Here is a 17,686-nt window from a genome sequence, read left to right on the forward strand (position 1 = left end):
CGATACGGGTAACCGATAGACCAGTTACCCGTATTGTTGTTGTTGCATATGTTTTGGTTAGCGATAACGAAAACATAACTGATGAAGTAACTTAAAAATTTAAATAACATCGAGCGAGAAGGAATGTCGAAAACACAATAGGTAAGAGCGAGAAAGAGAGTCACACGTACACTATTTTGAGAGAGCACATGCGTTACCTTTTTCACGACAGCAATGTAAAAGTCATTAAGACGATAATTGGTGAACAAGTTATTGATGACGATTAAGTAATCGATTAGGGAACGGGTACTTGTCTTGTAGGGGTTAAGATCGTCAAATTAACGAAATGATTTCGTTTCGTTTTCTGCCATATCCAAACGAAATCAAATCGTTTATGTTGATTATTAATTTCAAACTATGCTGGCGAAGCTGATTGATGGCGGAGTCATTAAAGGTGAAAGCATTAGCCAAGCTGATTGCAACTTTTCTCATGAATTTTGACAGTACAAACATTTCTCAGAGTATTTTTGACATTACCACCAACGAATTACACAAACAAATTACATAGAGTTTGTGTGTGTATGTGCGCTCGTTGTTGCCACCTTACGGCTTCACCATGGCTATAGCATTGCCAGCACAATTCAAACATAAAGTATCACGTTTTTGTTAACGTTTTTAACGTTAACGAAAGCTTTTCGTTTCGGTTAAAAACGAGATACAATTTATCTTGATAATTTCTTTATCGATAATATTTCGAAGTGTTTCAACGGAAACGGTGGAAATTTTTTGGTAAACGATTAGCTTAACGTTAAGGTGCATCCCTGCATCAAAGAGAGTTATTTTGCCAACTTCAAAATTAGTTTTTATTAAATAATTAGCACAAACGTGTAAAGACATGAAAATTAAGTATTTTTTCAAATAAAAGAATATTTTTATTAAAACTGTGCATTTGAATGAGCTGTGAGCCACTGTATGTGGATCACATACCTGCAGACATTTTGCGTTATTATTGTAAAAAATGTGTGATTATTACACAAATTAAAGCAAACCAAGATGAAGTGAGAAATCAAAAGAAAAATGTTGTTACAAAGCTACTCTTGTAAATAAGTTGCTGATGTAGGGTTTCTGATGAAAATGACGGCTGTTATGCCTGCAGGGTTGTATTCCTTTGAGTTTACCGCGTTTACGTGTAAATATATACAAATTGTGTAAATGATTTTTCATACAAAATTTGACAGTTCATTAACACAGTATATAAATTTATACGTTTACACACTTTATAATAAATTTATAAGGTTTAATGAGCCCCCTATTATATATTTAGGAAGACCTGTAAGTGCAAGATTTTTCCAAAAAATGGAAAAAACGTGTTTCGATGATAAAAAACGGGAAAGAAGATAAACACCTAAATGTAAAGAAATGAACGAATATCAGTGCGAAATATCGAGAGCCCCTGGAAGAATGATAAAATAAGGTTATCAATAACTTCATTTTATTGTTGAAAAGTAGTAAGTATCGAAGGAAAGGAAAAGCGGTTGCTATTAGGAATAAAAGTAGCACCAAAAGTCTATGAACGTTTAATGTCAGAAAATGTTTAGTGAATTAGAATGGATAATTGAAGCTATATAAAATGAACAAAAAAAGTTTTCTAGTTCTAATTCTGCATTCAACTGACGAAGTTAACTATACAATTTTCAGTGTCACATATTTTCAAATTAAAGTTTGGTAGAAAACTACTTGTTGGGAAAACGTTTTGTACAACAGGCTTAAGGACAACCTGTAATAGTCACATAAGGGCGCTGTATCCAAGAAATAAATACGAGGAGGATTTCAAGTAACGATTGACACCTTTCTATTGCAGAATATTGTGTCAGCTTAATTTTGACCCAATTTGGTATCTTTAAACTTCATCAGAGCTACAGCAGGATTGTATGCAAATACGCTTGAGAAGTTAACTAAAAAGAGGAGAATCTACCAAACTTTCCATAATCGCGCCCAATGGAATGGTACAGGGTTAATTGCTTGCGCAAAATGCCCGAGTAAATTTAAAAAAAATTAGGAACATAATAGTTATAAGTGTTTTATCGCGTAAACGTTGCTTCATAATAATTTTTGTATGAAAATTGAAAAATTTGTGTTCAATAATAATTTTTTGTCAACGTTTAGTTCCTATTTTTCCTTCAATAATTATTTGTCAACGTGTATTTTTACGTTGCTTGATAACACAAGTATACACGGTTTTGGATCTGGGCAACTAAAAGTGGTTTTTAAGTTAATTTATGACGCTGAATCCGAATCTGCATTCCGTTTTTTAAGATTGATTCTAGTTTTTAATATAGTCAATAAATTCATTTTTTAAGATTTTTGTCAAATAATATTCATTTTATTAACTTAAAAGTAACAAATCAGAAATGAAGATTGGTGGAACTTTGCCTTTTGTATTGTTTAGTATCTGTTTCGCGTATTAGAGTCCAACTATAGTCGCTCATCATGCCTTCATCCCAAAATCCTTGGTATCGTCTTTCAATGTTGGCTAGATCTTGGTGTAACCGCTCTCCCTGTTCGTCGCTCGTATCACCCAAGTTTTCGGGAAAAAAATCGAAATGGGAATGCAGAAAATGTATCTTTAGAGACATCCGAGCTCCAATCTTGCGATAATTTTCCAACATATCGCCAATAATTTCCTCAAAATTAGGGGATTCGTGATTACAGAGAAAGTGGTGAACGATATTTTGAAAAGATGCCCACGCGGCTGCTTCATCGGGCGTTAAACATTTTGTAAATTCTTTATCAGCCATTAGTTTTCTAATATCAGGTCCGACAAATATTCCTTCTTTGATTTTTGCATATGACAATTTAGGAAACAACTTGACTAAGTACTGAAAAGCCGGCCCTTCACGGTTTAATGCTTTGACGAAGTTCTTTATAAGACCAAGTTTAATGTGAAGAGGTGGCAGGAAAATGTCTTGTGGATTTACAAGTGGTTCAGCGGAGACGTTTTGCTGTCCAGGCTCATATTGAGTACGACTTTGCCATTCTTTCCTCACATAATGATGTTCAGTTGCGCGGCTATCCCACAAGCATAAGAAACAACAAAATTTGGTGAATCCAGATTGCATCCCAGTTAAGATGCCAATAACCTGTTGAAATAATATAAAAAATAAGTGTTTTCGATTTAATTGGAATTAATGTTTATACCTTTAGATCACCACATATTTTCCATTTATGATCATTGTATTTGATGAAGCACAGGATCTTCCGCATTGTTTCGTAGCATTCCTTCGTTTGTACTGCATGAGCAATCGGAATAGATGGTTTGTTATTCCCGTTGTGGAGAAGAGCAGCTTTTAGGCTGTATTTGGAACCATCAATGAATAAACGCCATTCGTTTCGATCGTAGGGTGCATTCATTTCATTAAATAAACCATGAATATCGTTACAGAAACTTATGTTGTCTTCTTTTTTGAAGAACGGTCGAAGTGCCTCATTTCTGTTTCTGTATACAGTAACTTTTGTTCGAGAGTCTAGATTTTTCCATTGCTGCAGCCGTGATCCTAGCAACTCTGCTTTTTGTTTGGACAAATTCAAATCAGGAGTCAAATCGCTTAGTTCATCTTGCAAAATTAAATGTGGCCCTTCCATGACAAAGTCGCTTTCACTGCTCGGGGTGATGGAGTTAAAGTTTCCAAGACGTTTGCACTTATACTTCGATAAACTGGCAATGGATCATTAGCAGTACGTGGAACTGGCTTGGATACTGATGATACATCAGGATAATTATATTTTGCTAATTTTTTTGCATTTATACCCGTAACTTTCATCAAACAAAAGTAGCAATCATCTTTATGGTTTTTAGGTTCTCTCCAGAGCGCTGGCATTGAAAAAGAAAAGTACTCACGTTTTCCCGATGACCACTTATACATCTTTGTTTTGCATGCGTTACAAATAAATTTCGGTCTCCACGACTTACGAGTGTCTGCTACGCTGAAACCAAAGTAGTGCAGATACGCATCTTTGAGCGCATTTGTTATTATTTTGTCACTTTTTTTAATCATATAACCACCACAAACGTAACCAAAACACTTTGGATCAACTTTGCAACACTGTCTCTGCATTTTTATTTTTATATAATGGTGTTGATGGTTTAGAATATATTTTAATTCTGAGTCTTAAACTATTTTACATTTGCTTATATACTAAATCTTAAAACTATGTTCCTAAACGTAACTATACTTGTAAGTGCGTTTGTGTATCTAATGTTGGACAAAGGACTAATTTAAATGTCTTCTTAGTTTATTCTATTGTTTGCTTCTATTGTTCTATTGATTCTATTGTTTGTTTGTTCAAGGGCATTGCTTGAATATTAAGAAACCATCTGTTTTGTATGAGGGTTGTTTATACTTATCTTTCCTCAAGTGGACTGTATGTGTGTACATATGTGTGTGTATGTGTGATAGGTTTAGGTACCTTATCCTGTTTGTTTTGTAAGTATGTATGTATGACAATACTATCTTAAATTCTAGTGGACTGTATAAATTTACTTATTTTAGAGCGAAGTAGTTATATGTTCATACTTTTATGAACATTCTGCCATTTTTACTTACTTATCAAGCACTGCCACGATCTAAAAGCTGCTATAACAGCACAATGGTGCTATCATGCGAGATCTCGGAAACTAGAATCAATCTTGAAAAACTGAATGCAGATTCGAATTCAGCATATCAAATATAGTTAAGAATCGCTCTTATCTGCTCAGATCCAAAAGTTGACCTGAATTTGTAAACTTGTGTAATTACCATGATACATATATTACAAGGTAAAACCGGTGAGAGGGAAATGACATTTAAAAAAATTTTAAAATTCTCACTGCTCTCTCATGTTTTTGTTTAGTTTGAGTTTTCATTAAAAAAAAAATAAACGTAACATCTCATAAGCTGATTTTATTTATTTCATTGCATGGTAGATGGGATTGTCAAAAGGAGATGGTAAACTCAAAATTAAACCAACACATTGGCATCATTTTCTTACAACATACAAAAACTGCTAAGTTTTATGTTTCCATTCCATACCATTACCACCAACACCAACTAGAAGATTTAGACAATCTGAACTAAAGGCCGCGGCACAATAACATTTTTCATATAGATGCGTTTAACACAAGCTTATGCATTGCAATAACATCGCCACAATCAACCAAGATGCTGCGTTTGTAAATATGAAGGAACTTCAGACTTTGCAATTGAAGTTTATTAGCCTTGCCCATTCACATACAAAATTTGGCAAAGAACTGTTATAAACATTCTCCTTATACAACAAAAATACTTGCTGACATATTTTGTGTCGTATTCGATTTTTATATTGCAGTTTTTAATTGCGAAAAATGTTAGAAAATTTACCAACCAGTGGCAAAAATAATTTCACTTGCGTAGTGTGCCAACACCCTTAGCCAAAGCCAATGTCAAATTCTTCTTTTTATGATTTGCTTGCAACAAAATTTGGGATTTGGCTACTTTTCAATATCAGATGACGCCAGTGTCGCTCATTGTACCGTTCTCCATAAAAATACGTGCAATCTGCTCATAATGCATAAGCTTGTGTTAAACTCATCTATATGCAAAACTGCTAATGTGTCGGGGCTTTAACATATTATGTTTTTGTACAGAAAAGCCAACCATATAGTTGAACCATGATTTTATTTCAATAGGTATTTTCATTGGTTTGGCATTTCCACAAAGTTTGTGAGAGTGATTTTAAAATTTTTAAAAAAATCAAAACACAATTATGGAGAGAATGGTTTTACCTTCTAATAGTTTTATCATGATAATTACTATGATCAATAAATATGTATGTTTTTATACCTTTCATGAACATGAAATGGTATATTAACTTTGGTCCGATGTTTGTGACGTTGAGAAATATAGAAGATAGACTCACCATTAAGTATACCGAATTGATCAGGGCGACGAACTGAGTTGATATAGCCATGCCCGCCTATCCGTCCGTCCGTCTGTCTGTTTGAACGCAAACTAGTCCCTCAAATTTTGAGATATATTTAAATGAAACTTGGCACAGGGATGTATTTTTGTATTATATTAGACATTTGTCGGATCCGGTAGGATCGGACCACTATAACATATGAGCAGTTTATTTTGAAAGTGGCATAAGTCATTTCATGTCGATTAGGTTCAGTGGTAATTTGCTTGTATCTCTCCTCGCCTCCAGTTTTTTAGAGTCCAATATCCAATAATTCTTATTATTATTTTATAATCGGAGAACCATATATGTATATATGCATTCGTTCCAAAATAACAATGCATTTAAGACCATGAGTTGGAAATGACTTATGCCACTTTCAAAATAAACGGCTCATATATATCCCATACAACCGATCGTTCAGATAAGACGACTTTGGTCATTCCTGCCGCAATTTAAAAAGTATAAACGTGAAACTCGGTGATATATATTCTAATGTATCATAGAAGATATCCTGAAAAAACCACTTTGATCGGAGCTATATATAGTATATATCGCATACAACCGATCGTTCACATAGAAAGATTTTTTCCATTTCTCCCTTAGTTTCCAATATAAATACGTTAAACTTGGTGATATATATTCTAATATATCATAGAAGATTTCCTGTAAAAATCATTTCGATCGGAGCTATATATAATATATATCCCATTCAACCAATCGTTCAGATAGAAAGATTTCCTTTCTCCCTTAGTTTCAAATATAAAAACGTTAAACTTGGTGATATTTATTCTAATATATCATAGAAGATTTCATGAAAAAATCATTTCGATCGTAGCTATACATAATATATATCCCATACAACCGATCGTTCAGATAGAAAGATTTTTGGCCATTTCTCCCTTAGTTTCCAATATAAAAACGTGAAACTTGGTGATATATATTCTGATATATTGTTGCGAAAGATGTGTTACGACCTTTAGTGGTCAATCAAAAGAAAACTTTTGATCTATGGTGCAACCCTGCGGCAGTTGTCAAATTTAGAGCAAATGGCTGCCGCGACCAACTTGACTCGTTTCCTTCCGGTCTTTTTAACACCAACCACCGATCAAAGCACACGTCCTGAAATAAAACTTGGTAAGTTTCGCAAACATAATAGGTAATGGGAAATAAATTCTCATAAACAGTGTTTCATCCATTAGAATCATTTCATCACACTATTCAAATAGCAGTTTGAAGGGAGAGCATCAAGCGGTTAGTAATACGCAGCGAGAAACCAAAACGCCAACACATAATACGTCAGCAGCAGCGCCGACAGAGAGAATCCTCCAAAGAAGAGGGAAGCTTCAATTTCAAACGAACAGAGCACCGCTGGCGCTATAACGTACGGAGTATTCCACAGCAGGGTTTATTTACATCAGTTTCGCCAACGCAAAGGGGAAATCGGCGAACATCTCCAAATAATATAACGACGTCATGCAGATACTGCGCACTGTCATAGCAGCTCAGTTGGTTGTCACAGCCGTTCGGCGATAAATATACACGTATAAGGCATATTTCGGTAGGATTGTTCATACGAATTAGACACACGAGTACGAGGTACATATTTCATATTTAAATTCTATTTGAGAGACGAGCGTGTTGGGCAGCGCGAACACGCATCTGCCATAAGCAGCAAACGCTAGCGCAGGCAAAGGCATATAGCTGAGCGCGTAACGCGCTGCTCGCTGCTCGAATAAATGTTAGCAATAGACATACAATAATACATACAGTAATAATAGTAATGATGTGTGTGGCTGTGCATTGGAAATAGCGAGGGTGTGTATTATTAAAGCGAGCCGCCGTTAATCTCTTCAGCAAGCAGCACAACCTTTTGGCAAGTTAGAATACTTATTACCAGCGCACGGAAACTGGACATCCAAATCGAGGGATAAACACTATGAATTAAGAGCCAACGAATAGCTTTAAAAGCGTAGACACAATAGGGAGAATGTTATCATCTGCTTTAGTTATTGTTAGTGCACTCATTCAAGAGATATCGTTATTGCGCGTGTAGGACAGAAAGGGAATGGTGCGTTTGTGTAAAGTATAGTAGCCAAGCGCAATAAGCGCTATATACCCCTTTGCTAGTTTCCAAGGCGCCTTAAAAAAATCAGCTGGTGAGGTTTGGTTATTGGTTTTGTTTTGGTTGTCAATACAAAGAGATTGTGTCTCACAATTGTCGCTCCATTCCATCCCTGTCTGTTGCCCTTGTTCGTGTTGAGACTGCTGTTTTTAGACATTTGCAGTCTATTATAATTTACATTTGTATATTTCACACTTTCAATTTTTGTAGGAAAGTGCGTGGGTCAACGCGCAATCATTTAGTTTGTTTAGAGGTATGCAAATCGGACGGTCGCAATTTTCGTTTGCTCACAATAAAAGGCCAAGTTCAGGGCGTTCGAGGATGGAGTTGTAAAAGCATTTCATCGTGTGTAAATATGTATGCACATTTGTGTTGATAGTTCTTTTGAGATGTAAATCGACGTGATGAATGCTAATAAACGATTCCGTGCTCAAACGCTTTCACTTGGGACCTGATTTAGATCAAGTTAAGTTTGATTCAATTTTATAATTTTGATTATTGATATTACACTACACACATATACATATATGATTTCATACATTTTTGAGTTGATACACGGTGAAAAATCATCGTGGGCATAATTGTAATTGAACAAGTCGAAGCATTCAATACATATGTATAGTTTAACTAGGTGATAGTAAGGCTGGTATAAGCCACCAGATATTCGTAAGAAATTTAACGATTAGGTGCGATGACACCTGTAAATATAGATTTGATCTTGTTACATATATAAGCATTATTACTAATTAAATGATGAATTGCTAAATAGAAAAGTGTAGTGTGTGGTGAATGGGCGTTGTTGGAGTGATTTGTTGGTGATGGACAGACGGACGTGAGGACGGGTATCGTTGAGGGGGCCAGCCAACAAGGGCCATGGCGGGCAGTGGTTTGAAAGCAGATAGGCCAGCCTTGGTTTCATGGAGGCGAACTGCGTGGACGATGGCGACGAGATATCATGGTTGAGGTCAGGTGAGTAAGGGGGTTGTGTTTGTGGCAGCAAAGGTGTACAATTTTTTTTATTGTTTCTGCGGTTTACCTAAGCGGTTTTTGACACCTATGATGATTGTAACACCCACCCCATCCGGCGAGCTAAGTCGATAATGCAAGCGTACCCATCTGATCATCGTGCCCTATTTTCTTTTCGGGGGGAACTTGATTGCGGCAACCGGGGGTAACAATAGAAAATGGCGCCCAACGTGGGGCCACGTGAAGTGGCTTCCACATATTTCGAAGTTAGATGAGTTGACCAATACCGTGATACATCGCTCGTCTAGACAGGGACGTAGATAGACAGGGGGGAGCAACGTTGACAGCTTACTAGGCTGTGGTTGGTGCCTTATAAATGTGTCAACGTTGTTACATAATTTTTCTTATTATTTTTCTTGAGGGAGGATCGGCTACTAACTATCGGGTCATTGTTCGATTTTTATGAGGTAGATCCTCTGGCAGAGTGGGTGTTTAGATGGAGAGGTGGCTACTACCTATGGGCTTAGTAAGGGCGCGTTCGTATGAGGTAGCTTCCCATGGACACGCACTAAGGGGACCTCGTGTCCAGCCCATTAGGATGAGGGTCAAGTCCTTTTGGTTGTAGACACTGGTTCTGGGGAGACGATGTTTATAAAATTGGGGGGTAACGCGACGGGACAGAACTGAGTGGTCGAGACAGGTCACCCTAAGCTAAGTTCATCATACACACACTATTAAGCGTAAATACATACTATTCAGTGGATATACGTTTCAGGGAATTAACACAATTCAAAATTTTTTTTAAATAACACTACTGCGCTAAAGCGTACATAAACACAAACAAACGTTTAATTTGCATTTAACAAAATTTAATTATGCCTAAAAAGGGCAGAAAGAAAAGGGCCGTCACGAGAAGCCAGGTTGATGCTTTGAAGTCGGCGGTGGAGATTGAGTCAGAAGAGGAGCAGCACTTATCCTCGAACGAGATCGTTTCAGGGGCATCGGGCTCAGGGCATTCAAGACAACGAATGATTACCGTGGGGGATGTTGCTACTCCAGAAGCGACTGTGCTAGATAAAATGGGGGGGGGGGGGGGGGGGGCGAACTTTCACAAAAGTTCGAATCATTATTTTTCCAATACCAAACGGAACTAAATCGCACAACGGCGGAAGCTATAGGCGAAGCTGTGAGTGGGATGCGAAAGGAGCTCAGATCTCTGGGGGAGCGAGTCTCGAAAGTCGAAAAACCTCGCGAGGGCCCTCGGGCAGACGCGAATTGTGATCTAAGGGATGCTGACGTTCCTCCCGCATCGGCGGAATGCGAAGGTACAACGAGAGAAGGAGAGAGAGAGACAGTGGATCAGGATGAGCTCACCGGCCATCGGCTCTTCACTCCATCTCCACAGAAAAGACAAGTAACAAAAACAAATTCAAAACTATTAGGGACTGGGGGTTGAAGTACGACGGTAGTGCCAAATCAATCCCTCTAGAGCGGTTTCTGTTTAGAGTGGAGACTCTAAAAAGACAACACGCAGTCTCGTCTGAGGATTTACATGCCAACTTTCACCTGCTGTTGAGCGGAGCAGCCCAGGAGTGGTTCTGGCTGTATATGGAGGAACACGCTGGCCTGGAAGGGGATGCCTTTGCCCACCTGCGTGAGGCGCTCGTTGAACAGTTCCGAAAGTCGGACTGTGACGAGGAAATTCGTCAAGCGATGAATGAAAGGAAGCAGGATCATCGCGAATCGTTTGACGAGTTTTATGCGTGCGTGAGGGGCATGGCGTTAACCATGAAAACCCAGATGCCAGAACGGAGTTTGGTAAATCTTATGCGCAAAAACCTGAAGGCGAAGATAAAGAATATCGTATTTGGTTGTCACATAACCACGCTTGCGGAGTTGAGGTCGGAGTGCAGACGTGCAGAGAAACATTTCGCTGACTATGAGCGTAAGTTTGAAAAGAGAAGGGACGTCGACGACATTGACTTACTCCAGGAAGAGGACCACAAGGACGAGGAGCTACCAGTAGTAGAGGCATTGGAAAACCGAGGACGCGCGATGAATGTAAGGCAGAGCTCAGGAAGACCATCAGACGGGACGAGGCGGAAGTACGGTGAGCAGAAATGTGACTCGCAGTTCCACGAACTGCGGTGTTACAAATGCGACAATACGGGTGCGAGACTAGTACTGTGCGGGAAGGAAAACCGTCGTCCTGGCGGAAACACCGGGGAGCCTCGCCAGGAAAAGGAGATCCCGGAGACCCAGCAGCAGACAAAACAATTTTAAAGGCAGTTACATCAACACCAAAGGCGGAACGCAAACCGAAGGTGATACCATTCAAGACACTGGAGGAAAGAGAGAAACAGTACCGAGAAGCAAGGAAGAGAATATTTGGGACTGCGGGACATAGCGAGAACACGTGGAGTGCCGGAGCCGTAGGGAGGAATGCGGAGAAGATCAAGGCATTGCGCAAGAAGAACGAAGGCGGCTGAGAAAAGCGATGACAGCGACCATAATCAAAGACGAGGTGGACCGAAGACCATATGCAGAAGTCGTAATAGGAGATACTCGGATGCGCGGACTGTTAGACAGCGGGGCTTTAGTCAGTTGTCTGGGAGGACCTGCTATCGGAAGATTGGACATAGATGGCGTCGTTGCCATGGATGAGCAGCTAAGGACAGCGGACGGAAAGGGACAGGCAGTTGTGGGAAAAGTAGGGCTTGAGATAAGCTGGCGTGGCAAGACAAAGTGTCTGGATGTGTACTTGGTGCCCAGCTTGAAACAGGAGTTATACCTATGGATAGATTTTTGGGAGGCTTCTGGATTATGGGCATCGGAAATAGCAGAAATTGACATTGATAGTTCAGGTATGGTGGAATTGACCCCAAAACAGAAGGTGGAATTAGAGCGGGTAAAATTATTGTTTCCGTCATCGGCAGAGCTAGGGTTGGGGAAAACCCACTTAATGGAACACTCTATCGAGGTACATGACGAGACCACACCAGTCAAGCAACGCTATTACCCGATGTCTCCGGTAAGGCAAAAGCTGGCCTATCAGGAGATAGACCGAATGCTGGAGCTCGGAGTAATAGAGGAGAGCAATAGTGCTTGGAGTTCGCCAATAGTACTTGTCCAAAAACCCGGGAAAAACCGACTCTGTGTAGATATGCGTAAGTTGAATGAATGCACGAAGAAGGACGCTTACCCGACCCAGCATGTTGAGGGCATCCTTAGTCGGCTACAGGACACGTATTTCATAACGGGGATCGATCTGAAAGATGCCTTTTGGCAAATCCCGTTAGCGAAGGAGGCGCGTGAGAAGACGGCGTTCACAGTCCCCGGGCGTCCATTATATCACTTCAAGGTGATGCCATTCGGGCTGTGTAACGCCAGTCAGCGACTTTGCCGACTAATGGATCGCGCTACGAGAAACGGTCTTTGTATATATTGACGATTTTCTGATTTGCTCGCCGGATTTCGCGACGCATCTGCAACATCTCGCGGAAGTTGCAGAGTGTCTTTCGAAGGCAGGGCTCACCATCAATCTGCTAAAATCGCATTTCTGCCAAAAGGAGGTAAAGTACCTAGGTTTTATAGTAGGGCAAGGGAAGGTAAAGACGGACCCAATCAAAGTGCAGGCAATGTTGGATTTTCCGGTTCCGAGCACCACCAAGCAGCTGCGGCGGTTTTTGGGCTTGACAGGGTAGTACAGGAGGTTTATCCCGAATTTTGCGACAAAAACCGCGCCACTTACCGACTGCCTGAAAAAGAAGAAGGAGTTCGTGATGACATCCGAGGCCGTGGACGCTTTCGAACAGCTCAAGTTGGAGTTGACTTCGCCAAAGGTGCTGGTCAATCCAGACTTCGGGAAACGTTTTTACGTCCAATGTGACGCATCCACCGCGGGCGTAGGAGCGGTGCTATTTCAGCTGGACGAGGAGGGCAACGAACGCCCTATTTCATACATTTCGCAGAAGCTGAACGCGGCCCAGAGTAATTACACGATTACGGAGTTGGAATGTCTGGCGGCAGTTAATAGTGTGAAAAAATTTCGTCCCTATATCGACGGGACTCCATTCACTATCATCACGGACCACATGAGCCTGAAATGGCTCACGGGCCAAAAGGATCTTGCGGGTCGTCTGGCGCGCTGGAGCCTCAAGCTGCAGGCATACGATTTCGACATCGTGCATCGCAAGGGCGCCAAGAATGTGGTGCCGGACGTGCTAAGCAGAATGCACATGGATGAAATCGACTGCGGAAGCTTTTCGACGGACGTCTCACTAGAGGATGCCGAGTTCCAGTCAGACAGCTACCAGAATTTGATAAGAGTCACGAATGCCAATGCGGACAGATTGCCGGACGTGAAGGTTGTACGTGGGATCATCTACAAGAGATACGGGTTCAGGAGAGAAGAGGATGATGAGGAGGCCCACTGGAAGATATGGGTACCGGAAGGTCTTCGCGAGACATTGCTGAAGAATATGCATGATGGACCGGCGGCTGGCCATGGAGGCATAGCCAAGACGCTCAGGCGCTTGAGGGCCAGATACTATTGGCCAGGAATGGTGACCTCGGTCAAAAACTTCATGGGAAACTGCACGTGTGTAAACGCTGTAAGGCCTCGAATACCACAAGCCGACCTCTCATGGGCGGACGGACAGTGACGGAGAGAGCGTTCCAGCGTTTGTACGTGGATTTTTGCGGACCATATCCTCGGTCTCGAGACGGAAACAGCTGCGTTTTTGTGGTGCTGGATCACTTCTCCAAGTTTCTGTTCCTGAAGCCGATGAGGAGTGCCACGGCGAAGGAGGTGGTTCGATACCTTGAGGCGGATGTCTTTCATATATTCGGAGTGCCCGAGGTTATCCATTCCGACAGCGGGCGTCAATTCGTGTCGGAAGTGTTTTCAAGCTTCCTGAATAGCTATGGCGTGAGATATGTGAAGACGGGAGTGTACTCCCCACAGGCGAATGCATCAGAGAGGGTGAACCGGTCGCTTTTGGCGATCATCCGATCGTACATCGAGGAGGATGATCAGAGGTCTTGGGACAGGCAGGTATCAAGGGCAGCTTTTGCGCTGCGCAGCGCGGTGCATGAGGCGATTGGAGCGGAGCCATACAGGGTTGTTTTCGGGCAGACAATGGTCCAACATGCGGAAACCTATCCGATACTGCGAGCTATGGGCGAGGCCACCGACTCGGAGACGGTGATACATCCGAGGGATGTGAGGCTCAAGCAACTAAGAGAAAAGGTGACCAGAAACCTGAGGCTGGCATACGAGAAGAGTCAAAGAGTCTACAACACACGAGCCAAGCCGAGATCCTTCCAAGTGGGTCAACTGGTCTACCGAAGGAGCTTCCGCCAAAGTGACGCAGCGCAGGGGTTCAACGCCAAACTAGCATCGAAGTTCACCAGAGCGGTGGTGACAAAGCGTGTGGGCCAATGTCTGTACCAGCTGGCTGACTTGCAGGGATGGTCCATAGGGGTCTTCCATGCCAAGGACCTCAAGATCTGACATAGGGACGTGGGTTCGGGCCCCACACTTGCGGGCATGCAGCAAAACATCTTCCAGCCTTTCGAGCTCATCGAATCCCCGTAGCTTCTCCGATTAACTCTCCCTGTTGCGAAAGATGTGTTACGACCTTTAGTGGTCAATCAAAAGAAAACTTTTGATCTATGGTGCAACCCTGCGGCAGTTGTCAAATTTAGAGCAAATGGCTGCCTCGACCAACTTGACTCGTTTCCTTCCGGTCTTTTTAACACCAACCACCGATCAAAGCACACGTCCTGAAATAAAACTTGGTAAGTTTCGCAAACATAATAGGTAATGGGAAATAAATTCTCATAAACAGTGTTTCATCCATTAGAACCATTTCATCACACTATTCAAATAGCAGTTTGAAGGGAGAGCATCAAGCGGTTAGTAATACGCAGCGAGAAACCAAAACGCCAACACATAATACGTCAGCAGCAGCGCCGACAGAGAGAATCCTCCAAAGAAGAGGGAAGCTTCAATTTCAAACGAACAGAGCACCGCTGGCGCTATAACGTACGGAGTATTCCACAGCAGGGTTTATTTACATCAGTTTCGCCAACGCAAAGGGGAAATCGGCGAACATCTCCAAACAATATAACGACGTCATGCAGATACTGCGCACTGTCATAGCAGCTCAGTTGGTTGTCACAGCCGTTCGGCGATAAATATACACGTATAAGGCATATTTCGGTAGGATTGTTCATAAGAATTAGACACACGAGTACAAGGTACATATTTCATATTTAAATTCTATTTGAGAGACGAGCGTGTTGGGCAGCGCGAACACGCATCTGCCATAAGCAGCAAACGCTAGCGCAGGCAAAGGCATATAGCTGAGCGCATAACGCGGGTGCCCGCAAATGGGCGCTGCTCGAATAAATGTTAGCAATAGACATACAATAATACATACAGTAATAATAGTAATGATGTGTGTGGCTGTGGATTGGAAATAGCGAGGGGGTGTATTATTAAAGCGAGCCGAAGTGAATCTCTTCAGCAAGCAGCACAACCTTTTGGCAAGTTAGAATACTTGTTACCAGCGCACGGAAACTGGATATCCAAATCGAGGGATAAACACTATGAATTAAGAGCCAACGAATAGCTTTAAGAGCGTAGACACAATAGGGAGAATGTTATCATCTGCTGTAGTTATTGTTAATGCACTCATTCAAGAGATATCGTTATTGCGCGTGTAGGACAGAAAGGTAATGGTGCCTTTGTGTAAAGTATAGTAGCCAAGCGCAATAAGCGCTATATACCCCTTTGCTAGTTTCCAAGGCGCCTTAAAAAAATCAGCTGGTGAGGTTTGGTTATTGGTTTTGTTTTGGTTGTCAATACAAAGAGATTGTGTCTCGCAATTGTCGCTCCATTCCATCCCTGTCTGTTGCCCTTGTTCGTGTTGAGACTGCTGTTTTTAGACATTTGCAGTCTATTATAATTTACATTTGTATATTTCACACTTTAAATTTTTGTAGGAAAGTGCGTAGGTCAATGCGCAATCATTTAGTTTGTTTAGAGGTATGCAAATCGGACGGTCGCAATTTTCGTTTGCTCACAATAAAAGGCCAAGTGCAGGGCGTTCGAGGATGGAGTTGTAAAAGCATTTCATCGTGCGTAAATATGTATGCATATTTGTGTTGATAGTTCTTTTGAGATGCCAATCAACGTGATGAATGCTAATAAATGATTCCGTGCTCAAACGCTTTCACTTGGGACCTGATTTAGATCAAGTTAAGTTTGACTCAATTTTATAATTTTGATTATTGATATTACACTACACACATATACATATATGAATTCATATATTTTTGAGTTGATACACGGTGAAAAATTATCGTGGGCATAATTGTAATTGAACAAGTCGAAGCATTCAATACCTATGTATAGTTTAACTAGGTGATAGTAAGGCTGGTATAAGCCACCAGATATTCGTAAGAAATTTAACGATTAGGTGCGATGACACCTGTAAATATAGATTTGATCTTGTTACATATATAAGCATTATTACTAATTAAATGATGAATTGCTAAATAGAAAAGTGTAGTGTGTGGTGAATGGGGGTTGTTGGAGTGATCTGTTGGTGATGGACAGACGGACGTGAGGACGGGTATCGTTGATGGGGCCAGCCAACAAGGGCCATGGCGGGCAATGGTAGGGGGGTGTTTTGAAAGCAGATAGGCCAGCCTTGGTTTCATGGAGGCGAACTGCGGGGACGATGGCGACGAGATATCATGGTTGTGGTCAGGTGAGTAAGGGGGTTGTGTTTGTGGCAGCAAAGGGGTACGATTTTTTTTTGTTGTTTCTGCGGTTTACCTAAGCGGTTTTTGACACCTATGATGATTGTAACACCCACCCCATCCGGCGATCGAAGTCGATAATGCAAGCGTACCCAGCTGTTCATCGTGCCCTATTTTCCTTTCGGGGGAACTTGATTGCGGCAACCGGGGGTAACAATATCATAGAAGATGTCCTGTAAAAATCATTTCGATCGGAGCTATGTATAGTATACATATATCCCATAAAACCGATCGTTGAGATAAGGGGGTTTTTTGCCACTTTTTTTTTTAATTTTATATTTATCTTAAAAATCGGTTAGGTATGTTCGTCTATATATTTATTATCTTATACATCCGATTATTTGGAGATTACGAACGGGATAAGATTATTGTTCAGCCCCATTCATGAAAGGCATGAAGTCTTCGGCGCAGCCGAAAGTTTTAATTTTAATAGAATTTAGAGCAGATATTATTGATTTCTTTACTTTATAGCTTTAAGTCTACAATGCTGGTAGAGACGACTTTGTCCGTCCATAACAAAGCACCTCAGCAATATCTTTCTAGAGAAAGCAAACGCTTATTGATTAGGCGGGAAGCAAGTTTTTAATAATAAATTGTCCATCCAATTCAGTCACAACTTCCACCGGAGTGTATTAATATCACTTATCCAGCAAAGCCTTCGAACTCTTATTTGCTATGTTTTGCATAATTTAAGATGTATGCCAGTTTATAAACAGCGTTTTCGGGCTATCTACTGTTCATTGAGTTGCTCTCAAAGATTTTGAGTATGGGAAAAAAGGTTCATTTACGGTTTGGCCTTTGAAATATACT

The 17,686-nt window shown here is 41.1% G+C and overlaps 1 protein-coding gene across 1 annotated transcript in view; it reads right to left on the reverse strand.

The window, feature by feature from the left end:
- The window catches only part of beat-VII (beaten path VII), a 599,011-nt gene that overhangs the window by 226,601 nt on the left and 354,724 nt on the right, over positions 1-17,686 (reverse strand). The window lies entirely within an intron of this gene.

The sequence above is a fragment of the Eurosta solidaginis genome, chromosome 1 (genome assembly GCF_040869045.1).
Source record: "Eurosta solidaginis isolate ZX-2024a chromosome 1, ASM4086904v1, whole genome shotgun sequence".
Classification (NCBI taxonomy): domain Eukaryota; kingdom Metazoa; phylum Arthropoda; class Insecta; order Diptera; family Tephritidae; genus Eurosta; species Eurosta solidaginis.